We start from the raw sequence: 20,039 nt of genomic DNA, 5'->3' as shown, positions 1-20,039 counted from the left end.
TCTCCACGAGCTCTCCCACTCCGGTTTGTGCATCCCAGTGCTGCTCCTTCTTGCACAAAAGGGGATTTGGGTCTGAGTTGAAAAACCGGTTTTTTCTCCTGTGTTTCTTTCTCTTGTGAGTCTGTCTCCTTCACTGCTCACACAGGAAACTTCTCTTTGACACCAGTGTGTGTGTGTGGCGGGGGGGGTTCCCCACTGGCAGTTCTTTGGGACACCAGCTGGGCATCCTTCAGTTCAACTGGATCCTGCCTGAATTGCAATCCCTCCCAATACTTTTGCCATTGTCTCTAATTCCTTGAATTGAGCTCGCTTTTCTTTCAATACCTAAGTGGCTTCTGTCTTCCTGAGCAGACACAACTCAAACACCCTAGTCTTTAGGAACTTAACTTGGGTAAAGGGGTGGGTGATAATTTGAAGAGGAAACAATTCTGAGGGGGTTGGCACTGTTTCCCACCTCTGTTTCCTCAGCTGTGAAGGGAAGTTATTAACACCTAATTAAACTGTTCTACAGATAAGTGAGATGATGTAGGGGAAAAAGCCTGGGGCACAGCTCATACCTAATCCATCTCTAAGTCTATTTCCATCCAGCTTAAGCCTCTAGTCCTTTATTGTTCAAAAGACACAGCGGCTGGAACGTTCACCCACAAACCAAAGGTTTGTGAAAATCCACACGAAGTAACTAGAAAGAAGCCATGTCAATTAAACGGCTCAGTCATTCACTGCCTCATCTTCGTTGGTCCCAGTGCCTAATTTCCTGTCAATTCCCTGCAACAGGGCTTTTGAAGACCTATCGCTGAGTGTTATTTTTATGACTGGATGGATTAAAACATTAGCTTCTTTCTCATGCCCTAATCTAGTTCCTACTCCTGTAGATAAGCAGGACTTTCAGTGGTTTGGAAACAGCCGACCTTCGGGAGGTCCATGCATAAGTTATGATGTTTGCTTGTTACCAATACCACCTGTGACGTCAGCAGCAGTGTCGGCTAACAGGTGTGGGAGATGCCACTGTCTTGACCTGCAGTGTGGATGTAGATTCCTGTTGCTGGTTAGACAAAGCAAACTGGATTTCTTACATTTAAAGTAAATCCTGTCCATCTGCTTTTTGGCTTTGAATGTGGAAGGTGTCTTCTCATCAAGGTAAGCAAACACGTCACATTCCCCCTTGGTAGTTCTCTGTGGCAGGCTGTACTCTCATGGTTGTCAATCAACTCTGCTCTTGGCATGAGATGGGGCTGGCTGATTTTTGGCGTATTCAGAAGCAGCGATAGTTACATTTTCCTTTCCTTATGTGTTAAGCTCTTTGTTATCTGGAATGATTCATTTTATAATACATTTTGGTGTTAAAATGTTTCATTAACAGAGTCCATACTAAATACATTGTGTGAGTGATCCATTTAAACACGAGAAGCCAAGATTCGCTAAAGTAAAAAAATAATACTAGACACAACAACCTCTTTTTTTTTTTTTTGGATAATTCAGACAGTGGGCCAGTATTTAGTAGCTCCCCCTTTCCCTGTGTGAGCAGGACTTTCCACCACCTGTGGTGGTAAAGACTGGAAGGTCCCAATAGCTCTGGGGCAGGAGGGGGGATTCCCAGGTCTCCAGAGCCCTGTCAGACCCAATCAAAATGGTTTGAACAAAACAAAAAAGAGTGTGTTGGAGGACAACTTTTTGCCTGAATCCAAGGGTTTAAGCAACATCTTTAGGACTTGGTCACACAGTCTCCACCCCTCGGGGGCTATATACACAGGCAGCCTCACTATGGGGGCAAAGCAGCTGTCAGAAGCTCCAGGCACAGAGTGCGGCTCTCCACAGGTATGAGTGGGGCTCAGCCCTAACTGGAGAGACTGAGGAAGGGTCTTAGCTCCACTTCTCTGGAAGCAGTAACTGGGACCGTGGTTTTGGGCATATGATGGAAGACACTCCCTTCAGGAAAAGCCTGTAGGAGAGGAAAGGAGACAAGAATGGGGTCTCAGGGGTCTCAGGTCAAATCTGACCTGGTCTGACCCACAGGATATGACCCTAGAGGTGAGGAGGCCTGACCGTTTACATGTCATATCATTCCGTCATTGGCTATGGTCTCCCAGGCGAAGGAATTACTCCCCAGGCAAAATAGGTCTTCTAGCTCCAAGCAATCCCCCAGGAGGGGCAGCTCCTGGGCCCCACAGCACCCTCTACAGGACAGTCAGTGGGACTCTTCCCGTGTGCTTCTTGGGTGCATCCCTGCTTTGGGAATGAGGGCTTCCAGACTCACAGAGTCTAGATTTGACATAAAAAAAAAAAAGCACAAATCCTTTTCAGTGGGACAGTGAGAAATGCCACTCCTATCTTCACTACTAGGTTCTGATGCCAGTGTGGCCGACCTTTTGGAAACACCACATGTCAACGGCTGCTCATTTAAGGAGTGTACCACATCTTGAAGAAAAGTGTCCCACTTTCATAGGGACCATTGATATGTCCAGTGCTATGTCCAGATTGGTTGCATTTTTTTAATCCTCACCCAAGGATATGTTTATTGATTTTAGAGAGAGAGAGAGAGATCAATCAGTTGCCTCCCGTACATGAACCCAATCTAGGTATGTTTCTCCCCAATCTAGGTATGTTTCTCTCTCTCTCTCTCCTCTCTCTCCCTCTGTCTCTCTAAAGTCAATAAATATGTAATATCCTTGGGTGAGGACTTAAAGAGAGAAAGAGAGAGAGAGAGAGAGAGAGAGAAGACAATATCTTTCTCCACCATGTGAGGACACCACAAGAAGGCAGCTAGCTGCAAACTGTGAACAGAGTCCTCACCAGACACCTGCCACGACCTTGATCTCGGACTCCTAGCCTCTAGAACTGAGAGAAAGAAATGTTTCTTGTTTAAGCACCCAGATGATGGTATTTTGTTGTAGCAGCCTGAACTAAAACATGTGGGTACAAAATACTGGCCCCCTGCCTCAGGGGGAGCAACTTTGCAATATGGTTTATGCTTTAGAGTGGCTCCCCCATGTATCAGGTCAAGTCACTGCTTGTCTCTGCCCCATTCCCTATCGTCTTAGTCCCTTCGGGCTGCTCTAACAGAATGCAGTACACAGGGTGGCTTATAAACCACAGAACTTTATTTCTCTGGCGGCTGGAAGTCCAAGGTCAAGGCATCGGCAGATTCAGTGTCTGGTGAGAGCCTGATTCCTGGATCATAGGTGGCTGCTTTCTCCTTGTGTCCTCATAGGATGGAAGGGGCAAGAAGGCCCTCTGGGGTCTTTTATAAGAACACAGACACCATTCACCAGGGCTCCAACCCTCGTGACCTAATCACTCCCAAATGTTCTACCTGTAATTACTCTAATAGTGGGGGTTAGGTTTCAGCATACAGATTTTGGGGGACACAACATCCAGACCATAGCACTGCCTTGCTTCACTCACTCAGCGACTGCTGTCGCCCAGACCCCTGTACCATGACATACTGTGTTTCAGGGAGTCCAGCCTGAGAAAGTCATCCCCAGGAAAGGCCTGGGGAGCAGCCGGAGGACAGGACTCTGGAACCGGGTTGCTCACCAGCCAGCTGGCACTGAGTACCCCATCCTCACTCTCAATGGAGTGTTGATTAACCTGTCATAATATTTAAAGTGTGTTTCAATTTCTCAATGACAGCTGACACACAATATTATGTTAGTTTCAGGTGTGCAGCATAGTGATTAGATGTTTATAACTTACACAGTGATCACCCCAGTAAGTCTACTGCCCCTCTGACACCACGCAGAACTGTCATAATTCAGCAGAGCGTTCACTAAAACTTTTACTTGTGGTGAATTGAAACAAGAAAGAGCCATAGAGGAGGTCCTCCCTCGTGCAATACTGTTGCTTTTTAGAGGTGCAGGAGAGACAGTAACTAAGGGTAGTAGACTTGTTTGATGCTACTGGGTATCATTGATTCTTGGAAGAGAGAAAACTGACTGTCTCAGAAAACAAACCTAATCAAAGCAAGTGTAAGAGTGCCAGGGCCTCCTGCACGATGTGCAGACCCCTCTCGCCTGCAGCTGGGGTTCACGGAGATGAAGACTGGGCGCAGGACTTGTTCTGAGAGCTGCGGACCTTCAGAGACAAGCCCTCACTGTCCTGAGCTCCTGCTGAGAGGCTAAGAAGCAAGCCCTTAAGCTTCCCAGAGGCCTTATTGTTTTACTGGGAGGATCCGAGAGGGACACCCTTCGTTGCTTTAAAGGGACCTTTGTGTGACAGAATGAGACTCTAGCCCCTTGATTTTCCTAACGTTTTGACATAATTTTGTACTGACACAGAAATATGTAGGCAATTTCATACTGCTTCTCTAAAGATAGTGTATTTTCTTTCTCTGGATGCTTTAAGGGTTTCCTTTGTGTTCAGTTTTCAGTAGTTGGATTTTTGTAGTGTTCCTAGGTGTGGAGTCATTTTTATAAAAGGTTTTTAAAATTTGTTTCTCCCAGCACAGGGCTTCTGGTTGGTCTGGGCTCTACTCCTCCGCCTCTGCCCAGAATTAACAAATGCCCTGAAGAAAACACATAGTCATTGATACTAACTCACGTCTGAAAGAGTCTCCCCTCTGGAATTTCAGTCTGTCTCACGATTCCTCCACAGTGATCTGATGTGTTCTAGAATGTAATGTGTCTGATTTATCTGACTTTTCTAGATATTACGGCAGGAACTTCAACCTCTTATAACCTATTTTTATTCTAACTAGAAGGGCAAGTCTGAAGTTCCTCTTTTTATTTCCATCTGAGGGAAATTTTAAATGAGAGAATAAAATTGAACTAATCATAGAATTTCAGCATAGGAAATTTGTCCACCCACACGATGCTTGAAATTTTTATATAATATCCTTGAGTTGTCATCCAGCCTTGCAAACTGCCTGGGGAAGGAAGTTTATTAACCCTCACGTCACAGTGCTCCCAGATCTTTGAGAGTGTTGTTCTGAGATGCCCATTCAAGGTAAAGGGGGGCCTTCCCCGGCCACGTGGCTTTCACCCTCATTCTGAGGAGCTTCAGAGTAAAGGTTGAGCAAAATGCGTGCCTTCTGCTTATGCAGTGCTGCAAATAATGGAGACCTCAGTCGTGTTTTATAATAATCACCATTATACTTCTGTTCACAGACAAAAAGAGATGGAGTATTTTGTCTTAGAAGATATCGGCTCCATGATTCAGAATGAGGCTATCAAGAGACTCCTCTCACCCATGACGGTTCAGCTGTGCCATCTGATCCTTTCCATGGAGAGGAGTGATGTGGACAGTGAGGCATTCGCCTCCCTGGAGGAGCCTGCAGAGGCATTGGCTCAGGCTAGTGAAGAGTTTGTGCAAATTGCTAAAAGGTAATGATTTCAGAAACCTATATGATCCTATTAACCAATGTCTCCCTAATAAATTTAATTTAAAAAGGTAATGATTTCAAAAAATTTGAGCCCCTTACCTGACATGTTTACAGAAGGAGTAACTAGAGCCTAATTAGAGTCAAGTCAGGTGTGAAATGTAAATTGATAAAACAGAAAGCAAACTCACTTAATGTGTTATTAGTTGGGTGTAATTTTGATATGCAAACATTTCAGAATTAGTGGACCAGCCTTTCCACTAAGAAGCAGTTGTATGTCCCATCAAAAGGTTTATAGGCTCATTCCTATTTCACAGATTATTAGTATTACAGAGATACAAATAAGAATTTTCAGTTGTCTAAACAGCATTTTCTTTCTTTTTAAAAAAGATTTTATTTATTTATTTATAGATAGAGGGGAAGGGAGGGAGAAAGAGAGGGAAACATCATTGTATGGTTGCCTCTCCTGTGCCTTCTACTGGGGACCTGGCCCACAACCCAGGCATGTACCCTGACTGGTAATTGAACCAGCAACCCATTGGTTCACAGGCCGGCACTCAATCCACTGCTCCACATCAGCCAGGGCTAAACATCATTTTCACGTCTGCCATTCAGTGCATCAGGCCTGGTTCCTTTAGTAAACCTGCATGCAAATTATTTCTATATTAAATTCCAGCCCCAAGGTTAATAGAAAAGGGCCTCACTACAACAAAACTGAATTCTATAAATGACAGTGGAATACAACTTACATGTTATAACAGAAGTGTTACATTTTTACTGTCCAAAATTTAATGTACATGGGAAACTCAAAAAATCCCTGGAATTTATTTATTTAAAAATTGTGTATTTATTCTTACATGTTTAAACATCAGGCACCCTCAAAGTGCTCTCCATTTGATGCAACACTCCTACTGCGATGTTTTTCCACTGCTCGAAGCGGTGTTGAACTCGTAGGTTTTGATGCCTTTTAGTGCTTCTGCCGTTTTTTAAAATTTAATCTTTATTGTAATTTTTTCCCAGTACCAATTAGTCCCGTTATGCCCCCCTCCCTTAGCAATCACCACATGGTTGTCCATGCCCATAAATCCTTTTTCCTTTTTGCTCAATCCCTCTACCCCCTATCTTCTGCCATTTTTTGTTTCACCTCTTCCACATAGACAAAACTGTTCCCTTGAGGACTTTTTAAATCTGGGGAAACAAAAAAAAGTTGCTCAGGGCAGGGTCGAGTGATGAGGGAGAGCACAGGCTCATGCTGTTTTTGGGCAAAAACTGCTGAGCACTCAGTGCAGTGTGGGCAGGTGCGCTCGTAAGTAACTCATCATGAAATGGATAAACGCTTTGGACGAGTCTTCAAAAAAAATTCACTGAAGCCAAACGCAGCCTCTCACAACAATGCCAACTTGTACACTAAAACAAATGGGTTCCTAGAACACTCACCTAGCAGGAGAAGCCCGTACAATGAGGGGCCTGCCCTCCAGAAGTTCTTTTTGGGTCCCCTCTCCTAGATACTGGAGCTAGATTCCCCATGTTTGAGTCCTGCCCCAACACTTACCTGTTGTCTGGCTACGCCCTGAAGCCTGTCTGAGCCTCACCTGTCAAGGCAGATGTGAAAACCAAACCTCCCTCACAGGCTGCCGTTGGGTCATGAGAAATAGTCCACACAAATCCAGGTACCTGGAACATGGTAGCATAGGACGATGGCTTCAGATATATCTTTAAAATAGAAAGAGTCTCGTAAATATGCTTCTCTTTCATCCAGCGGTGTGTACCGACCACCCACTAAGGTGTCAGACACTACTCTCGGTACTGAAACACAGCTGTGAGAAAGACATTCCCAGTCCCTGCCCTCAGGAGCAGAGGAGCAAACAGAGAAGAAAACATGTAACTATATCCACAGGGAAAAGCCAGACACTTATTTCTGCTGTAGTAGGTTATCGCAAAATTAGGAACCTGAAACAACACATCTTCATTATCTCACAGTTTTGTAGGTTAAAAGTTGGTGGACTTGGCTGGTGTCTTTGTTTCGGGTCTTACAAACCAAAATCGAGGTGTCTGCAGGCCTGACTCTTGCATAGAGCCTCTGGGAAGAATTTGTGCCCAGCTTCTTTCAGGTAGTTGGCCAAACCCTGGAGTCATGTAGTCATGGACCGAGGAATCCCTTTCTTACTGGCTGTCAGCCGGTGGCTGGTCTCTGCTCTTCCAGGCTGCCTGCATTCCATGCAAACCCTCCTGCCTGCAGGTCAGGCTCCTCTCAAGTTTCAAACCTCCCTGCCGTCTCCTTCTGCCTGCCTCCTCTGTTCAAGGGCTCATGTATTACATTGGACCCACCTGGATAGTCCAGGGTCATCTCCCTCATGTAAGGTCAGCTGATTATTACCATAATCCTATCTTCAGAGTCCCTTCTCAGCAGGGCCAGATTCAGATTTGATCAACTAGCCAGGAGGCGGGGATTTTGAGGCAGGAACATCTTTTGAACTGCCCACCACAGGACTTAACAATTAAATGTCATGCATGTTCTCAGATTGGGGACAATTAGCAAAATTTGAATATTGATTTTGGATTAGATAATAGCATTATGTTAGTGTATAATCCCCTGATTTTTGATGATTGTTCTGTGGTTGTGAAAATGAAAGTCCTTTCCACAGGGAATCCAAATTGAATTATTTTGAGGTGAAGAAGCACCATGTCTGGAACTTTCTATACACACACATGCATGCATGCATGCATGGACACACATGAATGCATGCACACACATCCACACGTGCACATACACATCTACACACATGCACACAGAGAAAGAGAATGCTAAAACGAACGTGGCAAAATAAGAACAACTGGTGAATCTGGCTATATCAGAGTTTCTTATATCATTTTTGCAACTTTTTTAAAGTTTTAAATTATATAAAAATAAAAGTTACAAAAATATTGTTGAAAATAATCCTGCTCAAAAGTTAAGCAAAGTGGAAACAAAGAGCATTCAGAATTGTACAAGACCTAAAAACATTAAGAATAGGGTCTCATATGGTCCATCAATGCTGCTTCTGGGCATCTACCCACAAGAAGTGAAAGCAGGGGCTCGGACAGGTGTTTGCACACCGCAGTTCGCAGCAGCATGATTCACAGCAGCCAGAAGGTGGAAGCAGCCCCAGTGTCCATGCACAACAAAATGGATAAACAAAATGTGGTGCATGCATACAATGGAATATTATTCAATCTTAAAAAGGAAGAAAATTCTGACCCATGCTACAACGTAGATGAGCCTTGAAGACCTAATGCTAACTGAATTAAGCCAGTCACAAAAAGAAAACCACATTGTATGATTCTATATGAGGTCCCTAAAGCAGTCAACTTCATAGAGACGGAGAGTACATGCTCCGGGTGCAGGGTGGGGAATACCAGGGGAGATGGGGAGTTGTTATTGTTTAATGAGACAGAGTTTCAGTTCAGGAAAATGAAAACTGTTCTGGAGGTGGATGGGTTGTGAATGTGCTTAATGCCACTGAACTGCACATTTAAAAAGGGTGAGATGGTAATGTTTGAGTCGTGTGTGCTTTAACACACACGTGAGAGATGTGGAGCTGGGGACTGTACATGGCATGGCCCGTTCATGTAACGTGAAAAAAAGGAAAGGAGAGAAACTTGCCAAAACATTGACTTAGGAGTTTGAGAATGTAGCGATTTTACACCAATTTCATACTCTTTTGTACATTCTAAGTTTTCTAACTCAAGGTATTTTGTAATCACAAAAAAAGATACACAGTAAATTTGAGAGAAGTTAAAAGTCCTTTTTGTCTGTTTTAATATAAATGCCTTTGCTATATTGTCTGTTCCAGGCATGTAAATTATTTATAAAGAGAATTACCTGTGCTCTTGACCATGGAAATGGTCCAGCCCATCCATCAGGGCAATACTGCAAATAATTCATGTTCTGGCCCCACCGGGTCTCCAGGCAGCTGCTGGGGCAGATCCCGGGAAGGGCCGACAGAGGCACTCAGCGCAGGGCATGCTAAGTGTTTGGCTGGCAGGTTCCAGTGCTTCTCTCTGCCGAGTAAGCTCTCAGCCAAAAAGAACTCACCAGGTCAGCAGACCAGTGTTGGTAGCAAGCCAGGCTTCAGGAAGACCCCACAAGAGAAGGCTAACACAAGTATATGCTTCTTTTTGCTCAAAAATGAAACTAATGATACATATTTAGAAAATGCAAATGAAATGAGGAAGAAAAGAATTACTCATAAGCCTATACCCCAGAGATAACCACAATGAACGTGGGGTGTATATTTGTTCCAGGTATTTCCCCTCTTTCTCTCTCCTTCCCACTCCCTTTTCCCATCCTTTTTTCTTCCCTATCCCTCCCTTAAAATTTTTTATAAAGAACTGTATGTGTGTATTCATATACACATATACCATATGTACACACGGGTATGTATATGTAAGTGGGTCTAATATATATACCCATACACACATGCATGGCCATGGCCATGGCCATATAAAGTTCGTCATACTGGCTGGTGAATAGGACAGGGCCCTTGGGTTGCCACTCCCAGGTGGCACCATCTGCTTCAGGTTCTGGGCAACTGAACAGGGCTTTGGGGTTGCTCTGCACAGTCAGCACGAGCATCACGGCGTCAGCCCTGGGAAAGACGGCGCTAGACACATCCTACCCACTCCACTTCACCGTCTGTCCCTCTGGGACCACCAGGTTAGGGCTTTCTAGCTACCTTTTTTCCTGACTTCTGGTGTAACTGCACTGTGTGATTTTTGAGGTGTGTTTTGTAGCCCAGCATTTAGTCTACATGGTTAAACGTGCCATGTGCTCCCTCATAGACAGGTATGCCGTTAGTGGGTGTAGTGTTCTGTGTATGTCATTTAGATCAAATCCATATGCCCAGATCTTCTGTCCCTATGGATTTTTTCCAGAGAAGTGTGATAAAAAGCTCTCACTGTACTCGCATTTAATTGTCTCTCAAGGTTTTCTAGGCTGTGCCTCATTCTTTCTTTGTCTTTCATGACGCTGGCACTATGATAAGTGCTGGTTGGTTATTTTGTAGAATGTCTGTCAATTTGGGTTTGGCATTGTTTTCATGATTAGGTTAAAGTTATGCATTTGTGGCAAGGATACCACAGAAGTGATGTTGTGTCTCTCATTTATGCATTCTATTGTGGTGTTTATATGATTTCACACTGGTGATTTCAAACTTCATCACTAGGTTAAGGTACTGTCTAATGGATATCTGCACTGTATTTTCCTTTGCAATTGGTATGTTGAAGTGCCTTCTGCAACTGTTATGTTTCCCTTCAAACTCTCATGCATCGGCTCTGTGTACCTTGCCTGCAAAATTGTTACTGTGATATTTGCCTACTGATAATTTATTTCCCTCATTCCCTCCACATTTGTTCCTTGGAATTCTTCTCTACAGAAAGGTTATTCTTCTTCTCCCTTTTACTCATTTATTCAGTTTTATTTTATTCAATTATTTATACATTACAGACTCATAGATATTTATTTCATTTAATGGGTTTTAATGCAATACTGTCAGCATTTATTTTATTCTTCACTTCTTTCCTGCTTTGGTCACAGGGGGGCTCCTTCCATTGGCTCCTGTGTCCTTCAGACACCTCTCCATGTTTTAAAGCACTTCCATGCTTTCCAGGTTCATCTTGTACTTTCCCAGACCAAGCTCTGGAATCAACCTCTCGCCCAGAGAGCCCTGGTTTCTTTATTGAAGAACAGCCTCTAGAAACCAAGAGGTGGGCTCCAGATATGCTCATGACTACAGGGTGCCATTGCCTCGGGCCTCTCAGCAGACAGAGCAAAGAAGACATGTACACATGCTGATCATGGACACACAGCCCTCGGTGCTCACTTCAATGCATCGGAGCACACATTCATGTGTAATGTTCATACACACGTCGTCATACTGGAATCATCCATTTCAGTGCGGCATCTCAGTTTCCTTCTCACCATCCCCTCTCCTTAGCTGTAGCTTCTTTCTCCAGCAGCGGGAATCCTCACTCCCATGATCCACAATAAATCACTTACTGGTTCAACCCCGGCATACACATGAAGTTGCAGACTGCACCTGTAACCACCTGAGGCAGAGGCGGACTAACTAGGGGGAAGTTTGTATGCAGCTCTTAATGTTTGCAGCTTGACCCTGTCCTGAAAAAGTGTTGTTCTCTAAAGTCACTTAGGTTAGTTCTTTTCTTTCCCAAAGTGCTTCCATGTTATTAACTTGTAACTATATGCATCTTCTGAATTCATCTTCTGAACTGTATTCATTGCTGCATCTGAATTACCATAAACTTAGCAGCTTAAAGCAACCCTATTTATTATCTCACATTGTCTGTGGTCAGGTGTAGGGGTAGCTGGGGTAGCTGGGCCTCTGGTTCCCTAGGCTGGGTGACCTGGGCGGCCCAAGTGTCCACTGGGCTGCCCTCTCACCTGAGGCTTGGGAGCCACATGAGCTCCCTGGCTGTGGGTAGAAGTCAACTCCTTGGGGTTGTAGAGCCAAGGCCCTGACATGTGGCTCTCTCTACAGTGTAGCAATTTGTTTCTTCGAGGTCAACAGCTGAGTGTCTCTTCAGGAAGGATCCACATCCTCTGTTAAGGGCTCGCCTGATTTGGTCAGGCCCACCCAAGATAATCTTTTGACTAACACAAGCCAACTGAAGAGGGACCTTAATTACATCTGAAAAAGTCCCTTTTGCCTGTGACATAACATGATCATACAGTGACATCATTCCAGACCGCAGGTCTGACCCACAGGCCAGGAGAGGCCGCTTTCATTTTTTTCACTTTTGTGTCCTGGAAATAACACATACTATCTGACAAATATACCCTTACTTTTTTATACAATATTCCATTGCCCATATTCCATTATGTGTATGAATGCACAACAACTTATTCAACCACTCTCTGGGCACTTAGGTTGTTTCCAGGATTTGAAATTATAAACAAGGCTACAACAAAAACCCTGTGCACATGTATTTTCCAGCTGATGGAGAAGGTGGATTCTTAGTTGAGGGATTTATGGGTTGAAATATACTATGTATTAAATATGTATTAAGTTATTTGTCTTTCGTAGAACATATTGGATTATATTATCCAACACACATGTATTAAGTGATAAAAGCAAAGTGTACAGTGTATAGTTACATTATCAGGTTTGCAAATATTGAAATATACATCACCCTGGCTGGTGTGGCTCAGTGTACAGTCTGGGGTTTGATTCCCAGTCAGGGCACATGTCTGGGTTGCGGGCCAGGCTCCCCAGTAGGGGGCGCACAGGAGACAACCACACATTGACGTTTCCCTCTCTTTCTCCTTCCCTTCCCTTCTGTCTCAAAATAAATAGATACAATCTTAAGAAAAAAGAGAAATATATCAGACGTTAAGGTTATCAGCCCTTTGTGTGTCATCTATATTCCAGATATCTTCTTCCAGTTTACCACCTGTCTTCTGACTTTCAAGTTTTTTTGCCACTTAAATTTTTCAAGTTTTTATGAAGTTAAATTTATCTACCTATTCTTCTATAGTCTTTGGCCTTTGACTCATAGTTACAAAGATCTCTCTACACCAAGATTAAAGAGAAATTCACTCATCTTTTCTTGTATGGTTTTGATTTTACATTTAAATTCCCTAATCCTTTTGGAGTCCATCTTGTGTACGAACTGAGATAGAGAACTCCCTTTATATTTTCCTGGATGGCTACTCAACTGTCCCAACATCATTTATTATAAAGTCTATCTTTACCCAAGTAATTCGAGATGCCACCTTTATCATTTTATGTGAGGTGATTTTAAAATACTGAATACAGTACATTCTGTATGCAAAATTGTAGTGCCTCTAGATAAAATTGTCTCCTTCTAGAGAGATTTTAGTTTTATTTTGGTGGGCAGTAAAACTAGGGAGAAGTCATTCTCCTCCAATCAAAGCCTTGAGATGATTCAAGACCAGTTTCAGTCTTTCTAAGGAAATGCCTCTTTCTAGTTTGTTCTTACTCCTAATGTGTAGCTTTTGGGGTCTCTACTGAAATCCTGGGGTGACCACCAGGTTCCCTCCATGTTGGCAAGACACAGACCCTGATTCTTGTTTTCTCAGCACCATGAGATGGCTAAGGTCATGGTGGGTGTAGCAGCCACTTTTCACCAAGTGGCTCTTGTTTTTACACCTCTTTTCACACCTCTTGGCTATGTTACTGAGGATTAAGTCCTGCTGCCTTGTTGTTCTTTAGAACCATAAAATATCTGGAATTTCTGTAGTATTTTATCTATCCTTTATGTGTTGTTGACAGAAAGCTTGGTCTGATACCTTCACAGCTTGAAGCAGAAATTTGAAAATGCTTACTACTATGACTCAAATTAGTAATTTCAAAGATCAAGCCAACAGTATCATTCAAGCCATAGGTTAAAAAGCAGAAAGATATAGAAATCATATATGAAAAAATAGTAGACATGGAAGACAGATTTAATTTGCAAATAATGGGAATTCTAGAAGGAGAAAAATGAAGACATTGAGGAGAGGCAATAATTAAACAAATACTAGAAGAAAATTCCTCTGAGACAATTAATGACCAAATCTATATGTAAAAACTGTTTCCTGGGTTCTAGGTGAGACTGTGGAGGAAAGATATCTATCTATCTATCTATCTATCTATCTATCTACCTATCTATCTATAAAACATATGTTGGTAAATTCTTATTGCTTTCAAACACACAAACAAAAAAACTACTTATAAAGGAAGCTCAGTTAGCCTGGTATCAGATAGACTGGCCTCAGAGCTTGTACCTGTGACTCTGGGAGCCAGAAGATGCTGGAATCAAATCTGTGGGCTGTAAGAGGACAGGCCTGTCACGAAGAGTGTGCCATTCAGCTCTGGATGGCATGACTCAGTGGATTGAGTGCTGGCCTGCAAACCAGAAGGTCACTGGTTCGATTCCCAGTCAGGGCACATACCTGGATTGCAGGCCAGGTCCCCATTTGGGGGCCCATGAGAGGCAACTGATCCGTGTAGCTCTCATACATCAATATTCCTCTCCCTCTCTTCCCCCTCTTCCCCTCTCTCTAAAAATAAAATCTTAAAAAAAAAAGAACATGCCATCCAGTCAACTTATCGTTCAGCAGACCAAATGCAGATGTGCAAGGACTTAGTGACTATCTCCCTATGAACCCCAACTCAAGAAGCCAAGAAAAATATTGATAAACAACTCTAACCCACAAATGGAAACCAGAGACCTCAAGAGAAGGGAAGATGAAGAAGAAGAGAACTTTGGAAAAGACAATATGTATGCTTGAAAGAGAAGATGCTAGGCTGAGGGAAACTCTAATTGTTGTTTCAAATTAAAAACATTAAACCAACTTGGAGAAATCTCAAAGTAGCGATGGGAGTAAGGAAAGAAAGAAAGACCAAAAAACATCCCAAAACTCTCAAGGAAGAGAGAGTGGAGAGTGAGGAGTTCAGCCAGCTGTCAGAGGACTATCTCTCCGTGTGAAGAACCTTGTGCTCAGGGTCATGCTGGGACACGGCCTTACATTGCCTGCACACTAGATGATACAATTTCACTCACACAGCCCTGATGCTTGAAAGCTGTTTCTCTCCTCCTTTTTGTTTTTAAATCCTCACCTGAGGATACATTTATTGATTTGAGAGAGAGAGAGAGAGACAAGGATGTCAGAGAGAAACATCAGTTGGCTGCTTCCTGCACACACCCTGACCAGGGATCGAAACCACAACCTTTTGGTGTACGGGACAACACTCCAACCGGCTGAGCTACCGGCCAGGATTCTTTCGCCTCCTTTTAATGCTGAGAAGTGAGAAAACCCAAGAAGTGAGGCTGTGTGGGCAAGGGCCCTACTCTGCTAATGAACAGCCGTCAGGGTGAGGGGTGTTGTATTTATGGGCTGGGCAGACTGATTGCCAGCTGCTGCTGTTGAGCAAATGTCCCACAAGGGGGTCCAAGTGGAATAAGGGGAGGAGACAGCTGTCACACATTCTTCCCTCTCTGCCCTTGCCCCCTGGTGTGTGCAGCATTTTGCCATGCTGGGCTGTTTGGCTGGTGTGACCCTGTGCATGGGGAACTCAGGGAACATTTCACATGAGGGTATCTGGAATGTTTGGGGCAGGAATGGGGGGAGCCTTGAAATCGGCTGCCACTCCTAAGGGACCACAAGCTGAGAGGAGCTTCTCAGTGACCATTTCAAGTTGGCAGTTCTGTGTCCTCCCAGCCTACAGTTCCAAAGGCACAGCCCCTCAGCCTTATTCGTAAGGAATCCCATATAAGGCTGTGGCTGGGTGGCTCAGTTGGTTGGAGGGTTGTCGGGTGCACCAAAATATTGTGGGTTCCATCCTGGTCCAGGAGGCAACTGATTGATGTTTCACTCACATCAGTGTTCCTATGTCTGTCTGTTTCTCTCTCCCTTCCCCTCTCTCTAAAAGCAATAAACATATTCTCGGGTGAGGATTTAAAAAAAAAAAAAGAAGAAGAACCATTATAAGGACAAGGACAGAGGGAGTGAGATTTCTCCTGTTTTGTTTTGTGTGGTGAGGGATTATTTTGAAAGAGGAGTGTCTGCAATCGCATGAACAGAACAGTTGCTGTGGACATCTGTGTTCACGGATGGCCTTTTGTTACATAAACCCCTCCTTGATAACATGGATTAAAATGAGATTCTACATATTTTTTCCTTTCAGAAAGAGGCATACTGTGTTTTGTATTAATTATACGTGTTCAGTGCAAAGAGAATGAGGGCAATTCAAGACGGAATAAAGTATGTTTTAAAACAGTGAGCTAGAGCCCCAGTTTAATGTACTCGTCTAGCCAAACGGTTCTCTGTGTAGATCTGCACGTGGCTGAGAACTAGAGATCTTGCCATCCGTGCTAGTCTGTAATTTGGTATCATTTATTCAACACTACATCTTGGAGAGGCTTCTGTCACAATAAAATACACCCATGTCACCTTTTAAAATTAATTTATTTTTAATTATAGTTGACATGCAAATTATATTAGTTTCAAGTGTACAACATAGTGATTACACATTTACATACCTTGTGATGTGATCACCACGATAAGCTTTGTAACCATCTGTCACCGTACAAAGTTATTACAATAATATTGACTCTATTCCCTGTGCTCTACCTATATCCCCATGACTTATTTTAGGGTGAAGGGGATTAAGATCTATGTCACTATTTTAATGGCTTCATGGCGCTCTGTAACTTCTAGGTATCATAATTCCCTGATGGGTGTGTTTCTTTGCTGTAACATTGCATGTTGGTAAATGCTGAGTGACAGCATGTCTGCAGGCTGGCGGGAGACTCAGAGGAGGAGTGGCTCCAGGAGGAAATGGGGCCTGCTGCCGACTCTCTCATCACATCTGGGAAGAACATCATGCTGGTAGCTCAGAAGCTCCATCTTCAGCCAGAATGCCAGAACCACCGGGAGGAGCTAGTGACCACAGCTCAGCAGATCCTGCTGGACACCATGAAGGTGAGGCTGATGTCAGCTGGCTGGCTGGTTGGTCTGGGTAGACAGTGCATTGCTAGGAGGCCTGGACAGGGCACGGCATTCTCACAGTGCACACCCTCCCAAGAGAGAATCCTGTCCAAGTTTCTGCCAAGATCACAGGCACAGAGTTTATTGCCAATTTAATAAACTGGCTAGGAGTGGAAGTTGCTGCAGGGAGTTGGGTTGACACACTGAGCTAGGGTCTATGATCTTGAACTCATGTGAAGCCCCTCTACCCCCACACTTGTCCACCAACCCCTAATAAAAAGGCATCACTGAGGAGCAATGGGGAGATGCTACAGAAACCTCTGCAGCTCTCAGCCTGTTTGGCAAACCTGGCTCCAGAATGAAAGTTCTGTTCGTTGGCCTACAGCTGGGTGGAACTCGGGGCCAGGACAGCCTCCCAGCCTCCAAATGCCCCCCACTCTCCATTCTGATGACAGTCCACCATCTGTTCTTTGCACAACTCTTCTTTGTTGGGACATGCTCCCTGTTCGAATGCATATGCCATCAGTATTGTCAAATATTAGTGATGCCCATCATTAAAACTTTAGTAGTGTGGGCTACTGTGGGGTGTGTTTGTAATTTAACAGAACCTCATTAAAGTAAGATGGAAATGAGGAGATGAGAGAGGCTGAGCCAGAGGGCTTGGGCACCTACTGGCAGGAGGAGGAGAGGAGAGAGAGGAGGGAAGGCAGGCTCTCAGAATGGCAGGTACCAGCTCAGTGGAAATGGACAGATAGAGTGAGGCAGGAGCAGTCAGGCTAGGAAAGATTCTCAGGGGTGCTTCCTGGACAGCCCCCTCCGGACCCCAACATCATCATCTAAACACTAAGTCCCTCCTACACACTCTTTTCTTGGTTATGTGTTGGTTACCATGGTGACCATTGATGGCCTCCTCTAACCTGGAGATAGGTACTCAAACCCAGACTGCACCCCACATGAGGTGTAGCTCGAATTTAGAAGGCCTTGCATTTTCAGTTACATCAAATGTTTTCTTTAAACGTCACTCCTAATGACTTTTTTTTAAAAAAATGTCACTCTGAGGTGACTTGTTTTTGGAGGGCAGGGAGGGGATGAAATTCAGTTCTGTTTAGTTTGGGGATGTTTTGGACGTGTATTTGTAAAACGGTGTGGGGTGGGCGAGGCTCTCTGTCACTCCAGAAAGGTGCAAACCTTTTCAAGCTCGCTACCTCCCCCACTGTCCCAACAGGTGCTGCTCCTGGAGGAAGCAGCGGCCGCAAGGACCATGGCTCGGGCGGCCGGCCGGTGCCTGACCTGTCTGGACGCGCTGGAGGCGGCAGGCTCGGGCACGCCCCGAGGCCCCTGGATTGACCTGGCCCGCGCGCTTCTGAGCCTGGGCCATGTGGGCGCGTGCTGGCAGGGTGGTCGATTACTGCAAGGCCGAGTCCCCGCCCTGCTCGCTGCTGTCCGCGCCCACCCCCTGGGCCCACCAGCGGCCGCTACCCGGCGCCGTCTGTTCGCTCTGGCCCGAGAGATTCTGGGCGAGCTGCTGGAGCGGCTGGAGCCCGGCGTCCCGGCGACACCGGCCTGCGCACCTGGTGCTCTCCTCCGGAACTTGCGGCAGCTGCGCACCCTGCTGGCCGCGCCCGGGCCTGAGCGCCTGCAGGGCGGGCTGGACTCGCTTCTGGCCGCAGTGCTCTGGCCCTGCATGAGCCTGGCCGCCGGCGCCGAGGCGCCGGAGAGGCAGCGCCTGGTGACTCCCTGCCGCCTCCTGCTGCAGCTGCGGGGCATGGGGCCGGAGGAGGAGCGCGTGATGCTTTGGGCCGCCACCGAGGCTCTCTCTCAAGGGGTGCGTGCCGGGCTGCTGCGCCAGATTCTGAGCACGTTCACCGACACGCAGAGTCCTCTGCAAAGGCTGGTCCAAGTCGCCTTGGCGACAGCACCAGTTACAAGTAGCTCCTGGTGCGCCAGCGAGGACGTGTCCGAGAGCATCCAGCTTCTTTTTGCTGCTTTCCATAAGCAGGCCCAGCAGATGCTCCGGGTGGGCCACTTGGTCTTGGTTTGCTCTCCCCGACAACAAACTGGCAAAGACTTGCAGGCCACCATGGTAGGCCTCTCGGGACTTGTGGTCACAGTGCAGCAGATTTTCTCACAAGGCCCACAAGGGTCTGGCCTGAACCGGAGCCCCTTGGTCCTGCACGCCTTGCTCCAGGGCTGGGCCAGGGTCTCTGAACGCCTGCTGGCATGTTTTGATGATGTTCTCAGTATTCCTGAGTTCCTGAGTGTATCCATTCAGGAAATGACCAAGCACTTGGACTTCTACACCTGGGCTTTGAGGAGTGGAGATTCCCGAGAGTTTCCCAGACTTGTGGCATACTTACAAGGCCGGGCCTCACACATTGTGCAGGTGATGAACAGGTACGTGGACCAACATCGAGACCCCATCTTCCGGAACGGCCTGAGAGTCTTGATCCAGCAGGTGGAGCAATCCTCTCTGGTCCTGGGTGCAGCTGCTGAGCGCTGTTCAAAGGGGCACAACTCTCAGGACACAGATGCATTTCTAGCTGTGGCAAAACACCTCATCTGTGCAGCTCAAAGCCTCGAAGAGGGGCTGGATGGAACTAACCACCCTGATATCCTCAGCCCTCTTCGAGACCAAGTCCAAAGGTTTGCCATGGTGAAGAGACAGCCTTGTGTTCTCCCCAGCCTCCAGGACTCTCCAGCTCCAGAACTGACACATGAGCGGGGGCCTGGGTTGGGGAAAAATGACCCAGGCACCTCCTATCCACTCAGGGACCATCTTTCCGGTCCCTGGATTCCCGACACCTGCACACAGAGTGGGGGCCCTCCACTCCTCACCCTCAGCAAACCCAGCCCTGCTGGAGAGAGCCGTAGCCACCAGGTGGTGTCCTCAGCTAGTGTCAACCCTCAGGAGCCCGGTGTAGCTATGGATGAAGCTCGAGAGTTCCTGGCTGGGGAGGGACCACTGGGGTCAGAGAGAATGAATGGACTCCAAGAAATCCCAACACTGGTACCTTCTGTTGCCGACCTAGCAGGAAAGACAACACACTGCCCAGCTGCTGGAACCAACCGGCTCCTAAAATTGTCTCTCCAGCTGTCCCAGAGAGCCAGTGACAACAGGCAGGGGCTGGTAGCTATGGCTGGTGACTGGTACCATCTGTGTCAACAGCTATTTTGTCATAGCTCAGCCGCTGATCTTCCAGGGAGCACAGCAGTATTCATGGAGCTTCAGCAGAA

The sequence above is a fragment of the Phyllostomus hastatus genome, unplaced genomic scaffold (genome assembly GCF_019186645.2).
Source record: "Phyllostomus hastatus isolate PE091 unplaced genomic scaffold, TTU_PhHast_1.1 phas_scaffold_78, whole genome shotgun sequence".
In the NCBI taxonomy this organism is placed as follows: Eukaryota; Metazoa; Chordata; class Mammalia; order Chiroptera; family Phyllostomidae; genus Phyllostomus; species Phyllostomus hastatus.
The sequence above is the reverse complement of the archived record's forward strand: the minus strand, read 5'-3'. Positions refer to the sequence as shown.